Raw genomic sequence first — 27,382 nt, 5'->3', positions numbered from 1 at the left:
CCAAAATTAAACTTCGTTTGATTTTGACAAAAAATTAATCGGTTGGGTTCTTTGATATGCTGAATCTAAAAATGTACTTAGATTCTTGATTATCGGCCCAGTTTTCAAGTTGGTCCAAATCGGGGTCCAAAATTAAACTTTGTTTGATTTCATCAAAAATTGAATAAATGGGGTTCTTTGATATGCCAAATCTAACTGTGTATGTAGATTCCTCATTTTTGGTCTTGTTTTCAAATTGGTCTACATTAAAGTCCAAAGGGTCCAAAATTAAACTTAGTTTGATTTTAACAAAAATTGAAATCTTAGGGTTCTTTGATATGCTGAATCCAAACATGTACTTAGATTTTTGATTCTGGGCCCAGTTTTCAAGTTGGTCCAAATCAGGATCTAAAATTATTATATTAAGTTTTGTGCAATAGCAAGTCTTTTCAATTGCACAGTATTGCGCAATGGCAAGAAATATCTTATTGCAAAATATTGTGAAATAGCAATTTTGTTTTTAATTAGAGTTATCTTTCTTTGTCCAGAATAGTAAGCAAGAAATATCTAATTGTAAGAATTTTTTGTCCAGAATCAACTTAAATCTTTGTTATATATACAATATACAATGTATATTCACTTTTTACTACCAACTGATAAATTAAAATAATCTTTACCATTCAGTGATAACAAGCAGTTTTTTTACATCTTAATATTTTATGATGTATTTAAATGAGTAGTAATTGTTGCAAACTCCATTAGAAATTTTAATTGAGATTAGTTTTGGAATAAGGGAAAGGGGGATGTGATTAAAAAAATTGGGTTCAATTTTCTCATTTGAAATTTCATAAATAAAAAGAAAATTTCTTCAAACATTTTTTTTGAGAGGAATAATATTCAACAGCATAGTGAATTGCTCTAAGAGAAAACAAAAATTTTAATTTCATTAGAACACATTCATTCTGTGTCAGAAACCTATGCTGTGTCAACTATTTAATCACAATCCAAATTTAGAGCTGAATCCAGCTTGAATGTTGTGTCCATACTTGCCCCAACCGTTCAGGGTTCAACCTCTGCGGTCGTATAAAGCTACGCCCTGCGGAGCATCTGGTTTTATGATATGGTGCTATGTTTTATGTATTAATTTATGTATAAGGTTTTTATCATACCAGTATGATTATATTCCCTTTTATGTTACAGTATTTCTAAGATTATTGCTGAACATTAATCATGATCAGCAGTTATCAGTTTGACAATGTTGATATAAGACAGTATTCATTTGGTGAATAATTATAAATCATGGTTAAAAACCTATTATTTGCCAATGCAAATAGTAAGCTGCATTTCTGAATGATAAAGAGAGGAAGTTATTTTTTGCTAAATATTTGATTTCAGTTACGAAAATGTCAATAGAATGAAATTCATACATCAAATTCAAGGGAGATAAGGCATCTTTTACTATACAGTAAAATATCATTCAAATGGTAAAATAGGTTATATAAATATAGCTTAATGAAACTACAGTGTTCATCATTATAACTTATTACCTGATTTAGCTATATTCAGTTTTCAGTTTTTAGATTTTGAATATTTTCTCAATAAACAATCAAAATCCTTAATTTTTACTATGCTTTTATTTTTAATGAACTCCCCCCTTTTTGTAGTGTCAGAAATACAAAGACTAGTTTTGTTAGTTCATCCATCGAGTTCTCATACACTTGGAAGCACTTCATCAAAAGTAGTTGAATGAAAAAATTCCAATTCAAATTATAGTATGCATAGCTGTGTACGTCATCCTAATAATATAATATATATATAATACTGTATTCATCTCAAATATGTACTTTGAATTTTAATATATGGCTTTATTACTGTTATATACAGATCATTACCTACATACACTCACCCTGTATCATTTATATCAACAGAATCAGTTTGTGCTATGAATTATAATTTTGTTAAATGAGACTCTTTTTGTATGTTATTGAATATTAAACAGTTATTTTTACTAATGGTGTTTATTACATAGAATATAAAGGTGGCCCATGGTTTATAGTTCAAAGAAAAAAGGATAGACTTGGCAAATATTCCATTTAAAAAGTTGAATGCTGACGAATTCAATAATTCTGTTGATCATATTTAGGGGGAAATATCTTTAGTACAATGGGCCCTGTGAGCTATTGCCATTACTTGTCATGAATTCTTCATGTGTTGGAGTTTTTGATTTTGCCATTTAATTCCTTATTATAAATCCGTGTTTTCCCTTTCTCATTGAGCAAAAAGGCTACAATGGGTAAAATTAATGGCAACAATAGTTTATCATACTTCAAATCTCATAATAAAATTGAGAATGGAAGAAGGGAATGTGTCAAAGAGACAACCTGACCAAATAGCCAAATGCCAAAATAACGGACAAAGAGCAGCTGTCAGCTGGCCTCTTAAAAATTTATACTAGTAAACTAAGGCTTTTCTACCTAAGGCATAGATTAACCTTAGCTGTATTTGGCAATACTTTTAGGACTTTTGGTCCTCATCGCTCTTCAACTTCGCACTTTGTTTGACCTTTTTAACTTTTTGGGATTCTAGCGTAACTGATGAGTCTTTTGTAGACGAAACGCACGTCTGTCGCATACTAAATTTAGTCCTGGTATCTATGATGAGTTTATTATCAGCAAAATGGACGTTGCACTCAGAAATATATAAATAAACCAAAATTAAAAAAGACCATACATGACCTGACTTGGAACAGGCACAAACATATGGCAGAGTTAACATGTTTCGTGATATCTTTACTCTACCTGTTAATACTGTTATGAAAATGTCAATAGAATCAAATTCAAGGGAGATAAGGCATCTTTTACTATACAGTAAACTGTCATTCAAATGGTAAAATAGGTCATACAAATCTAGCTTAATGAAACTACAGTGTTTATCATTATTACTTATTACCTGATTTAGTTATTTTCAGTTTTCTGCTTTTAGATTTTGAATATTTTCTCATAAACAATCAAAATCCGTAATTTATACTATGCTTTTATTTTAATGAACTCCCCCCTCTTTTGTAGTGTCAGAAATATATAAAGACTAGTTTTGTCATCCATCGAGTTCTCATACACTTGGAAACACTTATTCAAAAGTAGTTGAATGAAAAAACTCCAATTCACATTATAATATGCATAGCAGTGTACGTCATCCCTATATTATATATATATACTACTGTATTCATCTCATATATGTACTTTGAATGTTAATATATGGCTTTATAACTGTTATATACAGATCATTACCTACATACACTCACCCTGTATCATTTATATCAACAGAATCAGTTTGTGCTATGAATTATAATTTTGTTAAATGAGACTCTTTTTGTATGTTATTGAATATTAAACAGTTATTTTTACTAATGGTGTTTATTACATAGAATATAAAGGTGGCCCATGGTTTATAGTTCAAAGATTTTTTTTTAATAAAATTGGCAAATATTCCATTTAAAAAGTAGAATACTGACAAAGTAAATAATTCCGTTGATCATATTTAGAGAGAAATGTCTTAATTACAATGGGCCCTGTAAGCAATTACCATTACTTGGCATGACTTCTTTTCATGTGTTGGAGTTTTTGATTTTGCCATTTAATTCCTTATTATAAATCCGTGTTTTCCCTTTCTCATTGAGCAAAAAGGCTACAATGGGTAAAATTAATGGCAACAATAGTTTAACATACTTCAAAAGAGGGAAGAAAGATACCAAAGGGACAGTCAAACTCATAAATCTAAAATAAAATGACAACGCCATGGCTAAAAATAAAAAAAGACAAACAGACAAACAATAGTACAATTGACACAACAGAGAAAACTAAAGAATTAACAACACGAACCCCATTGAGAATAGAGCAAGGGAACGTGTCAAAGAGACAACCTGACTAAATAGCCAAATGCTTAAATAACGGACCCAGAGCAACCGTCAGCTGGCCTTTGGAAAATGTATACTAGTTCAGCGAAAATGGACGTTGCACTCAGAAATATATAAATAAACCAAAATTAAAAAAGACCATACATGACCTGACTTGGAACAGGCACAAACATGTGACAGACATTAAAAGGAGGCAAGTCCAGTGGGAAGTATTTCAGGCTGGATTGGTTGAACTAGTTTCAGTCACCACAACAGATACACTATTAGCACTGGTCATGTGGCAGAGTTAACATGGTTTGTGATATCTTTACTCTACCTGTTAATATTGTTTAGAAATTACGTTGAAAACAGCAGTACCTTTGTAGATAGAGAAACATTGTAAAAGTGGAAGTGGATTTGATAAACGTTCTACATAAAATCAACATGACATAAATTAACAATTCATTTTTAAAGGAGATATTGCCATTGAAATTTCTTTGCTGATTTTTTGCAGTTATATATTTTGAATAGAGAGACCTTATCAACAGGATAAGATTTTCAAATGTCTCAAATATGCTTTTTGGATTTGAGCCTCACTGATGAGTCTTTTCTAGACGAAAGGCGCGTCTGGCGTATATACTAAATTTAGTCCTGGTATTTATGATGAGTTTATATTTAATAAAGAATGCCTTTAAATGATGAGTTCTACTCTTGACAGATACCTTTCCTATCATCTGACTGTAACATGACCAGTGATAATTGTGTATCTGTTGTGGTGACTGACACTAGTTCAACCAATCCAGCCTGAAATACTTCCCATTGGACTTGTGCCAATAAATGGTTCAAAATCGGCCCAAAATGTGAAGTAGGCACTGTCCCAGTTTAGGTGAAACATTTTAATTTTCAATTCCTCTACAAGACATCCTAAAATGCACACCCGCTTTAATGGTTTTAATTGAAGTTTATATAGATAACTTGGCAGATTTGTTTCAGGCTACAATGTATATTGTGTAGATGTCTTGGTCTTTAAAAACTTGTGGTTCTGAAAGTAACTTATTGTTTTGTAGAAATTTTTCCTAGAAACAAAATAATGATATGATTTTAGGTTCAAGTCTTAAGTCTGTATATATTTATGTTAAGCCCAGCTGTCCTTGTTCTTGACCTTACTGCCATGAAGTATAATAGACTATTAAATTTAAATTATTATTTTATTCCCAGATGTGTTAATTTAATTTTGATCTTGTGAGTTAAGCTTTAAATTCCGTTAGATCAAAATGTGTTCGGTCTTCTATCTCCCTTAGTTCTGTGTCCATGGCTTTTTTCATAAGTGGTCATTTCTATATCAATATGAAAATAACGTGATGTGGTATGATTGCCAATGAAAGAGCTTCCCCAAAGACCAAATAACACACACCTAAGCTACTAATGTGAACTGTACGAACCCTAAGAATGAGAAACACCCATATTGTATAATGTTATAAAAGACCCTGACAAGACAAAAAGTAGACAATTATGAAAAGAATAAATCAACGGTCTGTTGTTTGCCTAATTAATTAAGAAAACTAATTATGACTGAAAAATATAAGCCTATTGTTTAAAGTCTAATTTGCATACTCCAAATCTTTTTAATTTTGAATGTTTTAATTACTGCATATGAAATCGAACTTTGTAAATCCATTCCACAAACCTATTAACATGATTTCAAACAGATTTAATCTGTAGTTCTATAATCTATAATTTGATCTTTAAAAAAGATTATTACTTTTTAAAGATATTAGGTATTCGATTTGAAATCATATTATTACAATATACTAGTTGCGAAAATGTCAAGGTGAGATGCAACTATTTGTGAACAGTGCATCGTGCATGTGAAATTTAGAAATTGTGAGTCAATTTTCATTATTTATATCAGGAACTGACTTTGAATTTGACAAAAAGGTAAGTAACATATCAAACGTTTTATATTATATACTAAACAAAAGCATAAAAAGAAAGGAGATGTGGTATGATTGCCAATGAGACAACCATGATTCATTTACCGGTAACTGTACAACAGGCACGGATCCAATCATTTTTATAGTCGGTTCCAACAATGTGTCCCCATACAAAAGCACTATTTGTTAAACAAAAAGTGGAGTTCAAACCCCTAGAACCGCAAATGCCGTACATCCTTCAACAAAGAGCAAAAACCATATCGCATAAAATAAATAAGCAATAAAGCACTCGGTATAACAAAATTTGAACCAATTTAAAAGACAAAAACACATCTATTTTTATACAAAGTCATCTGACTTATGCAACAACAATAAATTTGAATTCAAAAAGACCAACAATGAAAACCGGGTTTACCATGCGTGTATGAGTCCACTACAGTAACTCCTAACATAGAACTGTGTTTTCACAACATAACAACAAACTGTCAACATATGGTTGTTGTTTATGTATAATCCTCAATTTTTGGTAAAGTGTTTTCTGGACTGTCGTTAATATAGGTTTCTATTGGTCACGATGATGTTTTCTCCTAGACTCATAGCTTTGTGGGCCTCTTTGGTTTTATATTTTCCCCCTTTTTTCAATACTCAGAGCGATACCGAGGCGAAGATATTATTGAACTCATTTGCCAATTATTGCCGTTTGAAGATGTAATTCATACGTAATATTTATTAAAACATTTTACTTGTTGAGGTTCAATCTATAAACTGGTGTTTTTATTTGACCAACAAGAAAAATAAAAGGATTTTTTAATATAGCCTCAAGAGTGTTTGCATAGACATATATGTGAGAATGAGTTTAACATTAAATAACACCAATGATGAATATTCTCAACACATCAATCCTCGATTCTCGAGGAAAGTATTTGAAAACTACTGAAAAAATTAAGTATTCTCGTTGCTTCTCCTGCAGTTGTTATCTTATCTGACCAAAATAGTCTTATGCGGTATTTGCTTTGCTCATTGTTGAAGGCAATACGGTGATCTATAGTTATTAAGTTCTGTTTCATTTGGTCTCTTGTGGAAGGTTATCTCATTGGCAATCATACCACATCTTCTTTTTCATAAGTAGAATTTTCTATTTCTTTGGTACTGTTTCGCAACACATGTATGATAGACTAGATAGTTATGAAAAGTACCAGGATTATAATTTTATACGCCAGACGCGCGTTTCGTCTACATCAGACTCATCAGTGACGCTCAGATCAAAATAGTTAAAAAGCCAAATAAATACAAAGTTGAAGAGCATTGAGGACCCAAAATTCCAAACAGTTGTGCGAACTACGGCTAAGGTAATCTACTCCTGGGGTAAGAAAATCCTTAGTTTTTCGAAAAATTCTAAGTTTTGTAAACAGTATAAATAAAGGCAACAGTAGTATACCGCTGTTCAAAACTCATAAATCCATGGACAAAAAACAAAATCGGGGTAACAAACTAAAACCGAGGGAAACGCATTAAATATTAGAGGAGAACAACGACACAACACCGAAACGAAACACACACAGAAACGGACCAAGCAACAGACACAACACCACGAGAATAACAAATATAACATCAAAACCAAATACATGAATTTGGGATCGACAAGTACCGTGTCACGTCTTATCTCAATACCTCAAAAATAAGAGAAAACACAATGGCATATAATTGATATTCATGTCGACACCGAAGAAATATTCTATATCGAGGTACCACTTGTTCATATGAACACTCTAGATACATAAGGTATAATTAAAAGTTGAAATCTTTTAACCTGTGGTAATCGTACCGTTGCTTTTTTTCTAATCACAGTTGTATTTCTGAAAAGTATCCAATATACTTCAATTAACCACAGTGACATTAAAGGCATACATTGCACTTTCCATTCAAATATAAACAATATTCAGTGAATGAAAATCAATGGAAATGTTATTCCCAGACCGCTATCATACTGGTTTAATTAATTGTAACATTTGATTGTAACCATGGAAGTACTATATAGTAATGTAAAGTCAACTTTTTTTTTGTAAAAATTTGTGATATTTTGATTTTTACACTTCTGAATATAAAAGATATTGACATAGGTAAATGCGATAACATAAAAGAGGCTACTGTATGTTCAGCGATGTTAAAATCTTATCATTTCATCATCGTCCCGAACATGCATGACATATTTGCCACTGGACGTTAAGCAACTGCATCAATCATGGTAATCAATATAACGTCATTAAAAGTTTACAAATCAAGGTAACATCTGAATAAACTGCATAAACTTCAAAATGAAGGTGCTTCAGTATGGCTTGTTTAAGAGTACCATCAACCGCAATGCAAATCCAGATTCACACAGAATGTACATATAAAAAAATCTGTAGTCATTGAAAACCTGTCACTATAATGAGTTGAGACATCAGTCAATCAATCAGTCATATTTGTTTTACTTCCATAATAACTCTGTTGGGTCTTTTGTGTCAGGAGAACAGTTCATATAGTGTGAACATGTTCGAGCGTACATATCAAGCTTTGTCGTAGGCGGATCCAGGGGGGCTCCCCCTTTTTGTGGAAAAATGGTTGATTATATTGGGAATCACTGAAACAGGTCAGTCAATGGGCCCCCTTATGAAAAGTTCTGGATCCACCACTTCATGTATAGGCCAATACGATATGACAAAGGATATGTTACTGTCGCGAATAGGACAGCTGACTGTGAATGGAAATATTTCCTCAAAAAGATCGTAGAGCGTTTAACATAGTCCCGTTTATACCAAGGTCTATTAATTTAGTGAATAAAAGTTGCCTGTTGATAGAATCATACGCTTTCTTAAAGTCTGCAAACGCGGCGTACGTAGACATTCGTTTTAATTTTCTACACTCGATGATTGAAGTCGGTGTTGAAATATGACCAATCGTGCTTCGGTCCTTACGAAAACCGTTCTGTTCGTCATTCAAAACGTTATGTTCTTCTTCCCAAAATACTAGTCGATTATTTAGAATATTGCAGTAAATTTTGTATATAACTGATACCAAGGCTATACCACGGTAATTCGATGGATCGCGGCTGTCGGCAGTAGAAGACTTTGGAATTGGGTTAATAACATTTTTACTCCATATGTCTGGCACCATCCCAGTCTCAAAACATTTATTGAATAGAGTTAATAAAACCTTTACTAATTTAGGATTTTTCAATACTTCACCAGGCATTTCGTCGATTCCTGACGCTTTGTTGTTTTTAAGAGAATGGTAAGCTCGAATAAGTTCATCTAGGCTAACGTGTTCATTTAAATATGACCCATCGCTTTCGTTTATTTCGTTTTGTGTTTCACTTCTACTTTTATTACCCGTCGGATTTAATAAAGTCTGAAAGCTATCTTGCCACACTTTAAGTATATCCGTCATATCATTCCTTGTTGTACCATCCTCTCTGACCACTTCCATTGGAATGCGTTTACGTCTTTCTTGACCAACACCAATTTTGCCAATTTCTTTCCCAAACTGCTGACTATTTGAAGTTAGTAAATTTTCAATATTATCTTGATGTTTTTTTTCCAATATATACGCTTACACTTTTGCACTCCCGTCTCTGTACAAATATAAGTCGTAATTCTTTTTTCCTATGCCCACGTGATTTTAACATTTTCTTTTCGGCGCAACATAAATTATTCCATTACTTCAAGCGATTTTTGTTTGATTTTTCTGTTATCAGGTGTTTATTTTTTATTATGTCAAATTTTATTTATCAATATATAAACCCGACTTTATACTATACTTATTGATAAAGACAAAATTTCAAACAACTTTTTGATAAAATACACATTCAACTTACTATATATCTAAATAAACTAAACTAAACTAAACAAACAAACACTTGTTTCAAGGTTCGTTTTGATGATTTACTCCGTTAAAGTGGCTTTTAACAATAGTTTACTTTGTTATAAACTATGAAATAGCAGTCTTTGTGTATTGCCTAGTGTTACAAGTTTGTTACATTGACTGTCGTATAACGGGATTAGATGTACGTTCTATTGTAAATATACATCCAACGTGATATGAATGAATCTTTGTGATTCCCAGATGCTTATTTAAATTTGATCTTGTAAATTAACCTTCAAATTCTGTAAAACCAAAATTTCTCTCTTTGACTTTGTTCCGTGGCCTTGACATTTTCGATCATATATATATCAATGAGAAAATTAGGAGATGAGGTATGAAATCCATGGCAATGGAACTATACACCAGAGAAAAAATAATATAGACCTAAGCATCTTTAGAGAACTATGCGCCCTTTGACAATGAGAAACACATATATTGTATAATATGCTAAATAAACTCTGATGTTACAAAATTTATACAATTTTAAAGAATACGTCAACGGTCTGCTGTTAGCTTAATTAATTAAGAAAACCAAGTATGACAGACAAATATAATCCTATTGTTTAAAGTCTAATATGCATACTTCAAATCTTTTTAATGTTTTAATTACTGTATATGAAATCGAACTTTGTAAACCCATTCCACAAACCTATTAACATGATTTCTATAATCGGTGTTATTTGATCTTTGAAAAAAGATTATTACCTTTTCAGCTATCAGACATTCGATTTCAAATCTCTTTCTGGATCATATTAATATAGTTAATTAGTAACTTAAATGTCCAGGGAGATGCATATTTGTGAACAGTGCATCGTGCATGTAAAGATTTGAAATTGTGAGTCAACTGTCATTATTGTTATCAGGAACTAACTTTGAATTTGACAATACAAAAAGGTAAGTCAGATATCAAACGTTTATAGTACTCTAAACATACAAAATAAAAAGAAGGAGATGGGGTATGCTTTCCTATGAGACAACCGTGATCCATAGATAAAGGAACAATTTTCTGATGGTACAGCCTGCAATAATGAACAAAAATCTTAATATAGTATGCCACGTGAAGTCCTGCGTATGACAAATTTAACAACTTAAAAGAAAACAAATGTTTATACCACATCAATGATAAAAAAACTACATATGGCAAACTAGAATGTGGTTAAGTTCAATATGTGTGTGTGTGTTCAATGCTCCTATCATAGGACTATATTATAAGTACACACTGTAAATAAAAATCAGGTGTGAAATAAATGGAATTTATCAAAAGTCCATAACAAGTGGCTTGTATTTGAAAGTAAATGTCTTTGTATTTTGTATTCGGTAGCACTTGTATTACATTTTACTTGTTTTCGTTTGAGCGCACCCACAACTTGTTTACTCTGCCGGAGCTCATGACTTTAATCCCACTTTCTGCAGTTGTCACTCGTGTACCCAATCCTGGATGTACTGAATAGTTTACAAGTATATATATATATAGACGCATGTTATTTTGTCTATTGGCCACTTCTTCTCCGCACCTCGAATTTTGGTTTTGTACCCCCTTGAATTCATATTCTCCCCTATATTGTTTAGTACTTTGGGAATTCAAATGTTAACATGCAAATTTTTCTATGTTGTGATGTTATGCTATTGTTTCAGAAAAAGGGAGAAGGTTTGGGCCCATTAAAACGTTTAATCCCGCTGCAAATGTTTGCACCTGTCCTAAGTCAGGAATCTGATGTACAGTAGTTGTCGTTTGTTTATATAATATATATGTGTTTCTCGTTTCTCGTTTTGTTTATATAGATTAGACCGTTGGTTTTCCCGTTTGAATGGTTTTACACTAGTAATTTTGGGGCCCTTTATAGCTTGTTGTTCGGTGTGAGCCAAGGCTCCGTATTGAAGGCCGTACATTGACCTATAATGGTTTACTCTTTAAATTGTTATTTGGATGGAGAGTTGTCTCATTGGCACTCACACCACATCTTCCTATATCTATAGCATTTGCAGATCAGTAACGTAAAACTTTCGATACTCATACGTCTCCTGATAGTAATATTTTGTTTTCGATGATAGTCCGTCGGAAGGGGACGATACATTGCTGACCGGTGTTAAGAGAAAGCAATATCTCTTGCACGTAAAAGACATCCTTGTAGATTTCGAAAAAGAGCAGGCTAATGCAGCTACAAGGCAGCACTTGCACCCGCAAAGTGGAGAGGGATTTATATAAATTGTAATACCAGTAACGTGTTTCCCTATCCACTATAAACAAATATGTTTATACAAATATTTTGTTGGTTACTATCTAATAGACGTTTATATTTAATTCACATGAAAATAGAGAAAGTTTCCTTCATTGTCGTTAATGTTATAAAGCTTTTAACGTTATATAAAACTGAAGGTGAAGTTGTTTAATTCACAACACGACACTTGTTTCGCAGATCATAACAGATATACCAGAAATAATCAATTAGAGGTATCACCGGTTCATAATAATAACACTCTAAGTACTGTAATTAAAAGTTGCAATCTTTTAACCTGTGTTAATCCTTCTTTAGCATTGCTTGTAATTCACAGCTGTATTTCTGAAAAGTACACAATCTTCTAAGATTAACCAAGTTATACGATTACTTTGAATATTTCATTTACTATTTTTGACCGAAAATCAATGTAAATGATATTTCCAGTCCGCCATCATACTGGTTTAATTAATCATAACAATTGGTTGAAAACATAGAAATACTATATAGTACTGTAATGTTGAAACTAAGGAAGATATTGAGGTTATGCTTAAATATATCGTAAATCTCATTGAATATTCTATTCATTAGAATAGGTTCTCACGACAGTATATGTCAATTGATGATGGCCCAATACATAAACGAGTAATGAACTGAGAGACAACTACTGTTGACGAAGACTTTGTAAGTCAAATTTTGATATTTTGTCTGATATTTGTTTTTATTATTTATACTTACGAATTCAAAAGATATTTACATAGGTAAATGTGACAACATATAAGAGGCAACAGTATGTTTAGCGATGTTAAAATCTTTTAAAAACGTTATCGTCCTACACATGCATGATATTCTTGTCACTGGACGTTAAGCAACCAACAATCAATCAATCAATTGAATTCCATTAATAGTTCACTAGAGTAAAATCTGAATGAATAGCATGAACTTTTAAATAAAGGCGATCGGGTATGACCAGTTTAAGCGTAGCATCACCCGCAATGCAAACCCACATTTATACAAAATGTATAGATAAAAAGACACAGACACATGGCATTGGTCAAACAATCTATCAAATTTGTTTTACTTGATTTTCATAATAATTCTGTTGGGTAGTTTTTGTGTCAGGAACACAGTTCATATATTGTGAACAAAGGATATGTTTCTATCAGGTATAGGGCAGTTGACAATAGAAAAGTAAAACAGCAATGTTAACGCAAAAATGAATCGAATAGAATTTGATACTCATTTTTGAAATTGTTCAACATTATATATAGGAGACTCGTGTAGTTAATACAAATAGTTTTTCTTTGTCAAACCAACTTCCATGTTCTTCCCAACTTACATGTGCTTTGTAAGTATTGGTTGTATTTTCACCGTAATTGATGCAAACAATGATCGTACAAGATCAACCCAGCTCGACCAATCAGCAGACATATGGAACCTATATGCGATAGTAAAAGCAATGGGAAAATACATTGAGAGCCTTTTACAATATTCGTGTGTTTCTTTGTCCAATATCACTAGTAACCCGAATTTAGCTTGAACGGACAAAAACGTGTTAACGCTATTTAAATGAGATTAATTGTTATTTGATAAAGATTGACAAAAATTAAAAATTATTTTTAATTCATTTCAATTCATTTCAATTCATTTTAACGCCAGTCAAATAGATTTCTTTGCGGTGAATCAATTGAAATCAAGTTGCTGGTAATGTACGTCAAACTATTAGGCCACGCCCCCGTTAAACTATTTCAAACTGGCATCAATTCGTTTTAAACATCGTTGAGACCCAAGCTTTGTACAGGTAAATCACTCAAGCAAGACAAACTTGATTTATTTATCTTTTTTTTTATCAAATTTTATCGAATTTAGTTATATGCGTGTATTCTCAGTTAAGTCGCATGCTTCATAATTTTTAACAAATGAATGCACAATACATGTGACATTTAAGAAATTTAGATAAAAGTAGATCTTTATCTCACATATTCGTTTTAAAAATTGTTAAGTGCTAAGAAAACTAGTGGAATCTAAGTAACGTGTGGTACCTTGCAATTGCTTACGAGACTTTAGGTATTCCTGAATATTTATCGTTTCTGTTTTTCTGTTTTACTATTTTGTACTCGTAAATTAGATATGTAACGGAAATAAAAGTAACTTCACAGAAATTATTCATTGCGTATATAATTTAAATCTTATATTTTCGGTAGACAACAAATATTCACTAGCTGTATATTAATATATGAAATTACTTGTAATGAAAAACAATGTTTTGTTAAATAATAAAATTGATGAAGATAATGTTGACATTTGTTGAATTTTAATAATAAACAGTTAAGTCTTGCTCAAAATTGTAAATGAAGTAACAGATCAATGAGCTTTTAAACTGAGTTAAATTGTAATACCGGTCGCTGGAGCAAAACAGGCGTAAATTGTGGAAGAGCATATAGTGGACGAGCATATTGAAGCGTTGTTACGATTCGTATATTATCGTGCTATCATGCACCTTGACGTACAAAATTCTTGTAATAAATGAACATGTATCCTGTATATATGAGATAAATTTTAGTTTGCGATAACACCGGGTAGGTTTAGTTAAACGATCTTGACTGGCTATTAGTCGGCATTCTCTTACGCCTTTTTATATACTCTAGCGTTAAATCAAGTCTGTCAAGACTGTTTTGGAAAAATCTAGACCAATCATAAAAAGTAACGTTTAAAAATGTCAGATCGGGTCAAGATCCGTTTAGTGTGTCAGAATGATATTAGGAGTTACGCCCTTTCATGTGGATGATACTGTAACATTGTATTATAAATGCTAAAATAAAAAAGTATATTATTTTTAATTATGAAACATCAAAATTAATCATTCGTTGATATTATTTAAAAAAAAAAAGGAATTGAAATTTGTAAACGTAACACTAATAAAAGAGTGACAACAACATCTAATAAATTTCATACGTCTAATTCACGTTTCTGGATTTTACTTCATCAGGAACGATCAATAACGCAAAATACAAATATTTTATATGTAAGATCATTTATATAGATAATTTCGTTATTCTCTTTAGGCCGCATCAGGGAACCGTGTCTCCGTTTGAACTAAGCTTCTGAAACTGCTCTTAGGCCGTGAAGTGAGAGTGATAAAACTATAATAAAAACAGAAATGAAGGACCCCGTCAAGATCCTCATAGATTTAAACAACACACATGTATGACCTAAATTTAAGTGTAGCATTGAGTATATGTCTTAGTCTCTTAGTACATTTGTTTGTAAATGCGCTTATCCTATCTTTCATTTGAATAAAAAAAATATTTAATATAAATATGTATTTATTTGTTTGTTCAGATTGCACTTTTATGAATAATTCTTCTTCGTCTTCTACCTCTAAACTGTAAAATTAGCGTATGTATCCGTTAAATATACGGTCTATAAAGTTCGATGGCACTTGTTAATAATCTAAAGGTAATAAAATGAACGATCCATAAAATAACGTGGCAATTACAATGGCTATTTCACAGTGATATCATGGTTACGTTCACTCGTAATGGTATCATACATGTACCTCCGTATGTGGTGTATAAGGTTCTAAATCATGTTTTTATAGCTTCTTTCAAACACTATTGACGACGTTGTTCAAACTACATGTACATATCACAAAACCGCAAATTTAACATAGTTAAAAAGATTATACGATATTGAAAATGCATTTTTTTCTATCAAAAATGTAGGGTCGTGTATTTGTAACTCTAAATGTTTACCTAAAATGTATTGAATTGAAAAAGAATAGATCTGTTCTCAAATATTAGACAAAAGAAACATTTTCCGAAAAAAAATTATCTACATAATAACGTTTTGTCCTTTAATTCTTTTTTGGGGTGTCCGTTAAAATACCGCAAAAGTCACCCTTAGTGCACGGACCTGATGGAATGATTCAATTGACACAAAAGACATTGCATATATAAGTCAACGTTTTAAAAATAAACAATTTCAAATTTTATAATCACATTTTAGAAAGTTATTTTATATTTTATCGACAAGCGCCACACTCAGTTGACAGTAATATATAGAAATGCATGTTCGTTCAACCTTGACCCGTTTTGAATACACTAGTATACTTAGTAAGAATGTATATATTTTGTTATTTCGTGTTGTTCTTGTTTTTTTTATGGTATAGTTATTACTGCCATATCTATTTTGCTTTTCTAACTGTTATAGTTTTTACTTCTATATAAGAGTGTATTTTCTTCTTATTTTTGTTTCTTTTAATTTCGTTTGCTTGTTCCGTAAGTTCACTTTTTTAAGTTCTGTAGAAATGTTTCATAAAGATATTTTGAAATAGTAAAAAATGTATAGAGATTTTATTTTAACCAACACATACTGATATAATAGAAGATATAAACATATTTCGCAAAGTATAATAGTTTATTACATTTTTGTTGAGCCTTCCGACTTTTGTTGCAATAGCTATGATCTACAAACCACAAAACATTACTCTGTGTGTAAAGTGTTTGAAACTTTAATTACTTTCTTAACTATCCTGGATTTCTAATAAACTAGGACAGAAGCTTGTTTATGATTAAGATAGCTTAAAAAAATGTTTATCCGTATTTTTATTTATAACTGATTTTTTTGGTTTTCAAGTTCTGTAAGCTGATATACATGCACTTTGGTTAGAGTTTAAAAAAAAAACACATTTCCCAGTCGGGGCCTTTAAGTGATCGGTCGACTATATGGAAGGGGTTTTCTCGTTAATGAAGGCCGGATTGTTGCCTATAATTGCTTATTTCCACTTCAGTTTAGGAGGTTGAGCGTACACACACATGCATGCTTATCACGCCATCTTCTTTCTGTGAAAATTCCAAGTCAGTGGCTTGTAGTTCAGTGGTTTCCGTTGGTTCATGTCTTGCATATTATTTAATTTTTGTTTTTGTAAATTGTTGTTTTTTCTAGATAAGGCCGTTAGTTTTCCAATTTAATTGTTTAAAATTTGTTTATGTTGGGACCTTTTATATATATATATATATACCCTATTATAAGGTATGGTCGCCTAATATAGCTTATATGTGTACATCCAATTAATTTGATGGATAGTTGTATAATTGCAAATCATATCACTTCTCCTTAATTTTTTTTTATTGAAAATGAGCTTTGATAAGTTGGACAAGCGATTGTACAGGAAAGGCCCAAGTGATAGTACAGTAAACTCGTAAGCCATTGTACAGTCAATTAATTTATCCGATATTGAAAAAAATATTATTTGTGAATCCCTACTGGTGCAATGGCTTTTAAACTTTCAGACAGGTAAGACCTTACAACAGAAATAGTACTTTTAAAATTTCTGGACTGAACGATGTGTATTTCAATGATTATTGACATGTTTATCGCTGTTGTGTGACAGTTCTGATCGATATATTAAAAGCTCCTCCATTCGACGAAAAACGTGTGTATGCATACGTCGTTTATTATTTGATTGGTTCATATATAGATATAGAATGTTTTGAATGTCTAGAAGAAACGTTATATAGAATCATTTGATTCATCATTGGAAAACTTTCCATGTTGCAACTTGTTATATTTTCGAATGTCGAAAATGTAGAAACCGTACAGTTCCGTTCCCACACAATATAATAATGATGTAATCGGGTCTTTAAGATCCCCACGGATGCCACATTTTCCCATCTTCATCTCTATCAATCTCTTATGAAAGTATGTACAAATGTAAACTCCTGTGTTGTTAAGAAGGACATGAAATATCGGAAGAATTTTTTTCCTCAAATTATAATCAATCAAAATTTCCTTCTAAAAAGTAATCTTACAATTTCCCTTAAAACAAAATAAAAACTCTGACACCCACACAAAATCATTTTTTTAAATTATTCTTTCATCAAGTTGAAAATAAACTACGCTAAATCATTAAGTTTATTCTACAACTATCATAAACTTATCAATTAGTAACGATCAAATTAACATTGTTTATTGGATAAGGTTGACTGAACATTAATGCTAGGGAGTTTGCAATAAGCCTTCGGTCACGTGCCTGGCACATGGGATGCGCTGATAAAAAAGTAAGTCAATTTCAAAATTATGATATATATTGATACCCAAATTTATATTTATGAGTTATATACTTATATCTTCTCATATCCATGTTTGTGGTCTAATAACATCGTTTTAATGTCCTTAGTGCAAAAACTTTGTTCTTAATGCACCAATGATTTGTATAGTCTTTCAGTGCACTAAGAAGTCCTTTGTGGTACTGTTTGGCTGTGATCAAAATGTTAAAAAAAAATTACCCATTTATTATAACAATTTTCTAATGTTTAAGATTAAATTATGCAAGGAAAAGTGTCTTTGTTTTCTGTCAAAATGATTTTTTTGACATAAAGTTGTCGATAAATAAATTGGATACCCTGCATTTCAATAGCATATTATCAAATTGCTGAAAGATCACCTACATTTTCTTAACAGGGAATCCGTTATTATTGAAACCCCCTGTCCTTTAGGGTGAATGGGGTATAGAAATACGGTCACTTGGTCTTCTCCCGACCGGCAGTAAAACGCTTGCCGAAATGGGGCGTCCGTTTGGCTGTGCGGGATGTATCAAGTTCGCAGTCACGTACGGTCACAAGGGGGACGTGAAATCCGATGCCTCGTGTAAAGAGACTGCAACGCTATTTGCACGTTAAGAACCCTTGCAACAACTCTTTTGAGGGGTCCGTAGGTGGCCTGTTGCAAGGCAAAATTTCTGTTCCTCTACAAGGTATCCTCATTTTCCAGTGGCAGTTTAAATTTCCCTGACCATCATCCCAGATGGCCTCTATCGTATCAACCTACCTAGTGTATTTATTGTGAACTTGTTCTCGTCCTGAATATGCATGAAATATTTGCGACTGGACGTTAAGCAACAAACAATCAATCAATCATTCAATCAATCCCTGTCCTTAATAATTCAATTTGTCGTTCTGCATTATTTTGGCGTAAGAAAGACGCACACATTCAGGCTAACGCCCTTAAACTGTATAGAATATAGATATAGGAAGATGTGGTGTGAGTGCCAATGAGACAATTCTCCATCCAAATTACAATTAATGAAAGTAAACCATTGTAGGCTTATGTACGGCCTTCAACACGGAGCCTAGGCTCTCAACGAACAACAAGCTATACAGGGCCCCCAAATTACTAGTGTAAAACCATTCAAACGGGAAAACCAACGGTTTAATAGTTTTGTATTTTATATAAATTCCCAGATAGGTTTCTTCATTCGTGTCCCTTACACCCACACCAATAAGCTGTGATTTCTGTGTGAATAAATATTTTCAAAGTTTCAAATGAAGTGCATGGATGTAAGTAATGATAGGCAACCGCAATGCCTTCAACAATGAGAAGAATACATAACGTTTAATCGGCTTTAAATTGTCCCGCTTGATGATTATACGTTGTTGTTTCCTATAGAGAAATAAATTATCGATTTAAATTATTTTTTACATCATAAAAAAGGGTACAATATCATAAAATCAATTTTGTGAAAAACGATGAAAATTAATTGACCCCAATATAAATTTGAACCCCTCTTAATCTTTCCCTTGTTAACGAGCACAAAATTCAAGGATCCCTAATTGTTTTAACTGTCTTTATGAAAGTTAGCACCGACGGTTAGCTTTACACTAGTAAGTTTGTCTTAAAGATAATTGGCTTTGTGTTATAACTGTCGTTACGTTGCTGTCTTGCGGACGAATACCCGAAATCTCTGTGTCATCAGCAATCATACAGAAGTGACTTTATATCTGTTCTTTGCATAGAAATAATTCTTCGTTAATCCAGAGACATATATATGTCTCTGGTTAATCTGAGCATTGAAAGAATACTTCATATCACAAGCTATAAATATGGATACGAAAAAAAAATCTAAGCGAAATTGATAATACCGCAAAGCATGAATAAATGTGTTGTATTTCAGTTAATAACACTTGTTTTCGTTTGATGTAAACATGTTGTAGCCCATCATGCATTGTTTCTTGTTTAGTGGATTGGTAAAAAAAGCGCCCAAAAAAAAAGAGTTCAAAATAAATTACGTCACACGTTAATACATTATAACAAATGCTCGGACATACGTATGGTAATTCATGCATATCCTAAAAGGTCGTGTTCTCGATCTGTCAAAACGGAAATGACACGGCCGGGTATTGTAAAGGTTTGAGGGACTTTTAATGTCAAATTCATATCCCTGGGCAACGAAATTATCGATTTGTTAAAAAAACACCGTGTTTACGCTGGTGTCTTCCTCGAATGCCAACATTTTATATGTTACCTATTCCTTGAATGCCAACACAAATATTTCTGTTTTTATAAGTATTTAACTTTAAAAAATAATTAGTGAACTTGATGAAATTGTAACATTTTATCCCATTTTGATAAGAAAAGTAGCAAAATTTAAGGGTTAAATAATTATGAATATAAAGATAGAAAGAAAATGATTAATAAATAAATTTGGGAATGAACAAGTTTTATTAACCTAAGACATATATATATATATAACATTTATATTTAGTTAAATATAATTATTTCAAACTAAAAGAGGATATTAGAGATTTATTTTGTTCCATATTATTATAAATATTTATTTGTTAAGTATATATACATGAAGGGTACGTCTAAACACCGCTCAGGACCTCCTGAGTGCACTCAGGACATACAAAGTGCACTCAGGACCCTTTATAGTTATCGCATTTGCACACAGGATGTATGTATATATTCGTTACATGCTGCTTATATAAAAATTAAATTTTGGTAGAATTTGAAATCGAACTTAGATAGATATGTTAATTTTTTTAAATAATGAGGGCACGTTTCATTGATTACACAACTACTGAGCCGTGAATTATCCAATCAACAAAATTAATTGCATTATCTTTATTGATGTTTATGAATTGTTTTGTTTGTACAATGTTTCGTTTAAAATAGATGAGATTGTTTAATGTCCGATTAAAATGAGAAATAGAATCTAACTTTATGAGACTCTTATTGTTTGAAAATTTTATTTTGGTCAGTATGGTTTTTATACTTAAAAACGGGCTCTATATAAAACTTATTAACTTCATGAAAAGTAAATTTATTTCCCTTTTTAACCTCGTTCAAGGAATTTATTACTGGACAAGAACGAGTTTCAATAGGGGAATAAATCTTACAAAATGAAATTTTTATTGAATCTTAACGACAAGAAAATAGAGAAAACACACACACGCACATGCATATATATATATATAAATATTAAAGTATTAAAAAACACAATGATACCAATTTAAAAAAAGAATCAACGCTACTATTCGTAATTGTAACTGTTAGCTTGGAAATAAATTATACATAAAAAGGTGTATCACATATTCTTTTATTCTTTTTTTTACTATGGAACAGTGCAATTAAAATCTATTGTAGTATATCTAGAGATATGAAAATACGAAAGAATTATTCATCTTAATTTTTGAACTATTAAAGAATAAAACTAAAACTTTTCCGTATATAGAACGAATTTGATAAAAAAAAAAAATAAACGCAACTTTTTTTTATTAACTGTAAGCTTAAAAGTAAAAATATATTCCGTTTTTTCCACTATGGAACAATACCATTAAAAAGTCTATTGAAGTATATCTAGAGATATGAAAATACAAAAGAATTATTGATCTTGATATTTGAATTTTAAAGAATATAACTAACACTTTTCAGTATTTTTTTTTTTTATAAAATTCGAAAATCTTTACATAGAAAATATTTACGATATATTGTTATCTATTAAGTTAATATACCTTGCTCAATCTCTGGAAACACTCCTCGTAGTTGGAATGGGGTTTTGATCCCCAAGGACGCCACATTTTCCAATAAATTTTATCTATATTTTTGAACGTTTTCAAATGAGATGAATTGAATGAAAATTTCCCAACTTATGTAGATTTCTCATATTTCTCAACTGGCTTCAATTATTACAAACAAAACGAAAAGTTTATTTAACATTTTTTTCCAAAACAATATATCTTCTTTGTTCTATATTTTTTTAAAGACATCTTGGTTTTGTCTGTTTGCCAAGCTTACATGTATGAGGTTAGAACCATCACTAATCACTTCTAATTATTAAAGATTAAACGACCTAATAAACATGATAATTGGTATTCAATATAATCATCGGTCATGTCTGACATATTTCATAAAAATGGCGCGTGTCGATGAAAACTCAAATAACTTCTTAAATATAAAATTGATTTTATCGAAACCAAAACTATCAGATGAAGAATTAAATTATCTATCAAATGCATACCTTCACCACCCACTGTAACATAGATTGCATGTCCTGAGTGCACTTTGTATGTCCTGAGTGCACTCAGGAGGTCCTGAGCGGTGTTTAGACGTACCGATACATGAATTATATGAATATTTTAATTAAACAATTAACCATAAAATAGCGTACTAACAAGAATTTAGTCTATAGCGGATTGATTTTTTTAGTTGTTTGTGGCTTTGAACTAGCTGTCAGTTACTGCAAGTTTTCTCAGAGGATGTACTTTACAAGTGTTTTTTGTTTGTTTGGATATACAAGAACCTGACCACGTCTATTCTGTGTAGTATTTCTATTTATTTACATCTGATGAGTTAAACCGGTTTCATCTGATTTGTATAGTTAGTTCCACTATGTGGTATGGGCTTTGCTCATAGTTGAAGACTGTACGGTGACCTATACTTGTGAATTTCTGTGTCATTTGGTCTCTTGTGGAAATTTGTCTCAATTCCAATCAAACTACATTACTTTGTTTTATAAGAACACCGATGATTTGCGAACACGATAAACCCCTTACCAGTATCATTTCATGAATCACTTGCAGAAAAGTGTGTAGTATTATTACCAAGAAAAATATCCTGAACAAACTGAACATAATACATCAATAGTATTCTAACACGTGATACAAAGTTTCAAGAAATTTAATCAAGTAATATGGTTGGATGTTACAGCACACACAACTATAGAAATATTGAAAAAAACCTTCAAAGTCCAAAGAGGCTTCACATTTGTGTAAACTGGAATTTCTCACAATATGCACATGTGATGCAACACTTTTCAAGGTTTCATTTTAAGAGAATCCATATTCGTTCAAGTAGTATCATCAGAAAAAAAATTCAACAACGTAACAAACATGAATTAGATTTTAACTATCTGTTTAATTATGCCTCGTAATTATGTTCGAATTCAATTCGAATTAAATAAAATTGAGAATGGAAATGGGGAATGTGTCAAAGAGACAACAACCCGACCAAATAAAAAAAACAACAGCAAAAGGTCACCAACAGGTCTTCAATGAAGCGAGAAATTCCCGCACCCGGAGGCGTCCTTTAGCTGGCCCCTAAACAGATATATACTAGTTCAGTGATAATGAACGCCATACTAATTTCCAAATTTTACACAAGAAACTAAAATTAAAATAATACAAGACTAAGAAAGGCAAGAGGCTCCTGACTTGGGACAGGCGCAAACATGCGGCGGGGTTAAACATGTTTGTGAGATCTCAACCCTCCCCCTATACCTCTAAATGTCCATTTTTGATAAGCATGCTCTCGTGTTGTGATAACTTTTTGCACCTATTCCTCGAAAGCCAACATTATTTATAGGTAAATTGTCGGTGGATCAAAGGATGTTGGCATTCAAGGAATAAACCTATACGCTGACTTATAAAAGTGTTTTAGTCTTTCATGCTGTCTAGTCTGAGCAATGTTTGTAGGACGTTATGAATAAAAAAGGAAAACCGTCAAAACATTATGTGAACGGAAAATACATGGGCTTTGCATACGTGTCTCAAACGATTTAGAAAATCTAGAATATGTGTGAATAATGAATACTTATATTATTTAGACTTTAATATTGTTGTTTTTTGAATATTGTATCTACAAGTTCATGACGATTTAGAGCTTGGCATTTCGTGTAGACACATGTTTCTTGTTGAAGACTAAACATGCGGTCTTGATTTACCTATAGTGTTTTTGTCGTTTGGTTGCCGTCAAATTGAATTATATCCCATATCTCTTATATTATGAGCTTTAAAATCAGCTTATAAGAATTCATTATTGAAAGGTTTATTTGCAATTCTATATGAATATGCCGTAATATATTTCCACAGTTTGATACAAGATGGAATAAATGATTCCTGATAAAGAGACAGTCTGCTAGAGGTTTGGTATATATTTTGACTGCTTCGTAGATTGTAATTGTTTGTTTCTGCAACTGTAGGGGGTATTAAATCTAATAAATATTCTGGGGCATCCTCTTTCATAATTTTGTAAAATAAAGTTAATTTCTTAACTTCCTGTCTAATCCTTAATGTTTCCCATCCCGTCTCTAAATAAAGTGATTGAGTGCTAGCATAGCTTGTTAGACCAGTGACAATACGTGCTGCTTCCAGTTGTAATTTTTCTAATCTTTCAGAATTCAACTGTCCGCAATTATCCCAAACTTCAGAAGAATATTCTAGAACAGGCCTTATAAAAGTTAAATATATTTTTTCTAAATATTCCCTTTTTAGTCGGAATTTCAAACGTCGAAGAACATTTAATTGTTTTGATACCTTTTCTATTAAAGAATCGACATGCTTGGTCCACTTACAATCACTGCTAAAAAATATGCCTAAATATTTATGACTAGTAACTGTATCTACCTGAACTCCGCCAAAATTAAAAATCAAGTTATTTTTTGAATTTTTGTTACTAAATAACATGATATTAGTTTTATTTGGATTGAATTTAACTAGCCAATCATTTGCCCAGGTATTAATATTTTGTAGATCGATATTTATCATAGATTGGAGAGTAGTTACATCTGGAGCTGTATGTCCAATAGATGTATCGTCTGCAAACATTCTACTTAATCCAATCATATCATCTGCAATGTCATTAATAAATATTAGAAATAAAAGAGGACCCAGTACCGAACCCTGTGGAACACCAGCTTTAAGATTACCTAATTCTTTTAATACTACCCTCTAAGTTCTATTTGTTAAGTAACTTTCAATCCATAATAACAGATTGCCTTTTATACCATATCTTTCTAACTTAAGAAGTAGACCCCTTATCCATACTCGATCGAATGCCTTGCTTACATCGGCAAAAGTTAAACTTGTATAGAATTTATTGTCTAAAGCATATACGATAGAATGATACATCTCAATAAGTTGATGAAAAGTAGAGCAGCCGGGTAGGAAACCAGACTGAAATTTATACAAAAGTTTATTAGAAACTAAATGATTGAATATATGTTTATATATTATTTTTTCTAGTACCTTGCTCACGCAAGAAAGAAGTGATACTGGTCTATAATTACACGGCATTGACTTATCTCCATTTTAAATAAAGGAATAACATATGCCAATTTCCAATCTTTAGGAAATATATTTTGAGAGAGCGATGATTAAAAAGAATACATAAGGGAAGTGCAATCTCATTTTTTACTGCTATAAGCATTCTATTACTAATTTTGTCTGGACCAACAGCTTTATTTGGATCTAAAGTAGAAATAATATCTTTAACATCTTCTAAAGTTACTGTAATTTCAGACAAAATGTTAATACCTCTATCATCGAAGTCGGGCAAATTTTTGTTTTCTTCATCTAGACTAGCTATTGAACAAAAATATTTATTTAGAATATCAACTTTTTCTTTTGCATCATAAGAAAATTCATAATTATTACTAGGGTTTTGCATCGGTGGAATATCATTTGAAGATCTGTCTTCTTTTAATAAGGAGTTTATTTTTTTCCAATATACTCTACTATTCGTTTGCTTTAGTTCATTTAAGTTTTCATTAATATTATCATAAAAGTTTTGTTTAATTTGTTTCTTTAAATTATTCACTCGATTTCTTTGGTTTTTAAATTTCTTTTCGTTTGTCATGCTTTTATTTTTTATAAATATTTTACGAAACCTGTCTCGTTTTCTTATTTCTTTACGGAGGTTTGAATTAAACCAAATTTTATCATTAGATCTAATAATTACTTCTTTTTTCGGAATGCAAGATTCTGTCACTTTTAAAAATTCGTCCGTAAATATATTGCAAGATTCATGGATGCCAATATCGTTCTCTAGTAATTTATTCCATTCAACCTCTGAAACCATCTGTTTCATTAAATTATAATCCCCCCTTTTATAGTCCCATATTGTACGTTTGAAACTCTTCGAGTTGCTGAATCCGCTTCTGACTGTTATATAAGTACCTTCATGATCACTTATGTCTCTATTGATAGGTATAATACTCGAGTCAATAAATTGAATGGAATCAGTTATCAATATTGGGTCTAATAAGGACAACGATCCAGTCCGAGAATCAAAATGAGTAGCATCGATAATTGTATTAAATAGACCATTTATACTTAGTATATCACTGATACAGTTAGGTAGGTCGAGAAGAAATTTTTTATTTAGATCACCCAAACAAATAATATGATTAGTTTCGTCTGATGCCCTTTTCAACATCATATCATATAACGACCAAACATTGGACGGTGAAAAACGTTCAGATCGATAAGTTATGTTTATCAGTATCACGTGCAATTTTGTTTTCAACTCAAACCACATAAATTCTAGACTATCATGCTCCAAATCAATGTTTTGCTCGATGTTTTTGCTTCCGCTGTATCAAAGCTAGTGAATTAGTCAAAATGTCCGTACAATGTATAGTAATATTTCTTTTCATGACTTGTTTATTCTTCAATATAAGCGTTGGCTATTTTTATCTGACAATTTCAAATTTGTCTAGAAAGTTCGCTGTAGTGTTCCATAAATGTCTTAAGGCTTAGTGCACCAAAGCGGCCTGGTTGGGTTTTAGACGTACCGGCAAGTCCCTTGCCCACAATAGCACAACCGTTTTTTTTATGATCATTTTTTTTTAATTGCTGTGACTATCATACTAATAGCATAATAGACCCCGTTAAATCTGGGGTGGTGTTCTCGAAGCTATCTTAGAGGTAGTACGTGTCCTAAGTCTATCTTATGACAAGTCTGTGTCCTAAGTCGTGTTCTCGAAGCTCTCTTAACTTATGATATATCTTATTTTTCGTCCTAACTTTAGGACACCCAAAAAGGTGTCTTAAGAGCATCCTATCTTCATCCTAGTGTAATAAAGTTTGGATTTCGCTTTTTGCTCATTATTTACGTGAAAATGAACATGAAATGAAAAGCACCATCGGTTATTAACTCGTATATAAAGAAAAGGTGAATGATTTTAAACTTTGAACTTCGTGTTTCACGATACTATTATACTAAAAATTTAATTCTCTTTTCAAAACAAATTGTTTTCCAGTTTAAATAACAATCTTTTTTTATATAATTACATTGGTAATGATGCAATTTATTCTGTACATGTTATTATAAAATTCGTAAATAATTGTATTCAATATTTTCGTCATTTATAAATGTTTTATCAACAAATATCTGTA

The 27,382-nt window shown here is 31.6% G+C and overlaps 1 protein-coding gene across 1 annotated transcript in view; it reads left to right on the top strand.

Annotated features, from left to right (window-relative positions):
• Positions 1 to 12,515: 12,515 nt before the first annotated feature.
• Positions 12,516 to 27,382, top strand: part of LOC134728103 (uncharacterized) — a 58,705-nt gene continuing 43,838 nt past the window's right edge. The window contains exon 1 of the mRNA XM_063592528.1: positions 12,516 to 12,608. The gene's annotated coding sequence lies outside the window, so the exon portion shown is untranslated. The remainder of the gene's footprint in view (positions 12,609 to 27,382) is intronic.

This window comes from Mytilus trossulus, chromosome 8, assembly GCF_036588685.1.
Source record: "Mytilus trossulus isolate FHL-02 chromosome 8, PNRI_Mtr1.1.1.hap1, whole genome shotgun sequence".
Classification (NCBI taxonomy): Eukaryota; Metazoa; Mollusca; class Bivalvia; order Mytilida; family Mytilidae; genus Mytilus; species Mytilus trossulus.
Note: the sequence above shows the minus strand (reverse complement) of the source record. Positions and strands in the feature narration are given on the sequence as shown.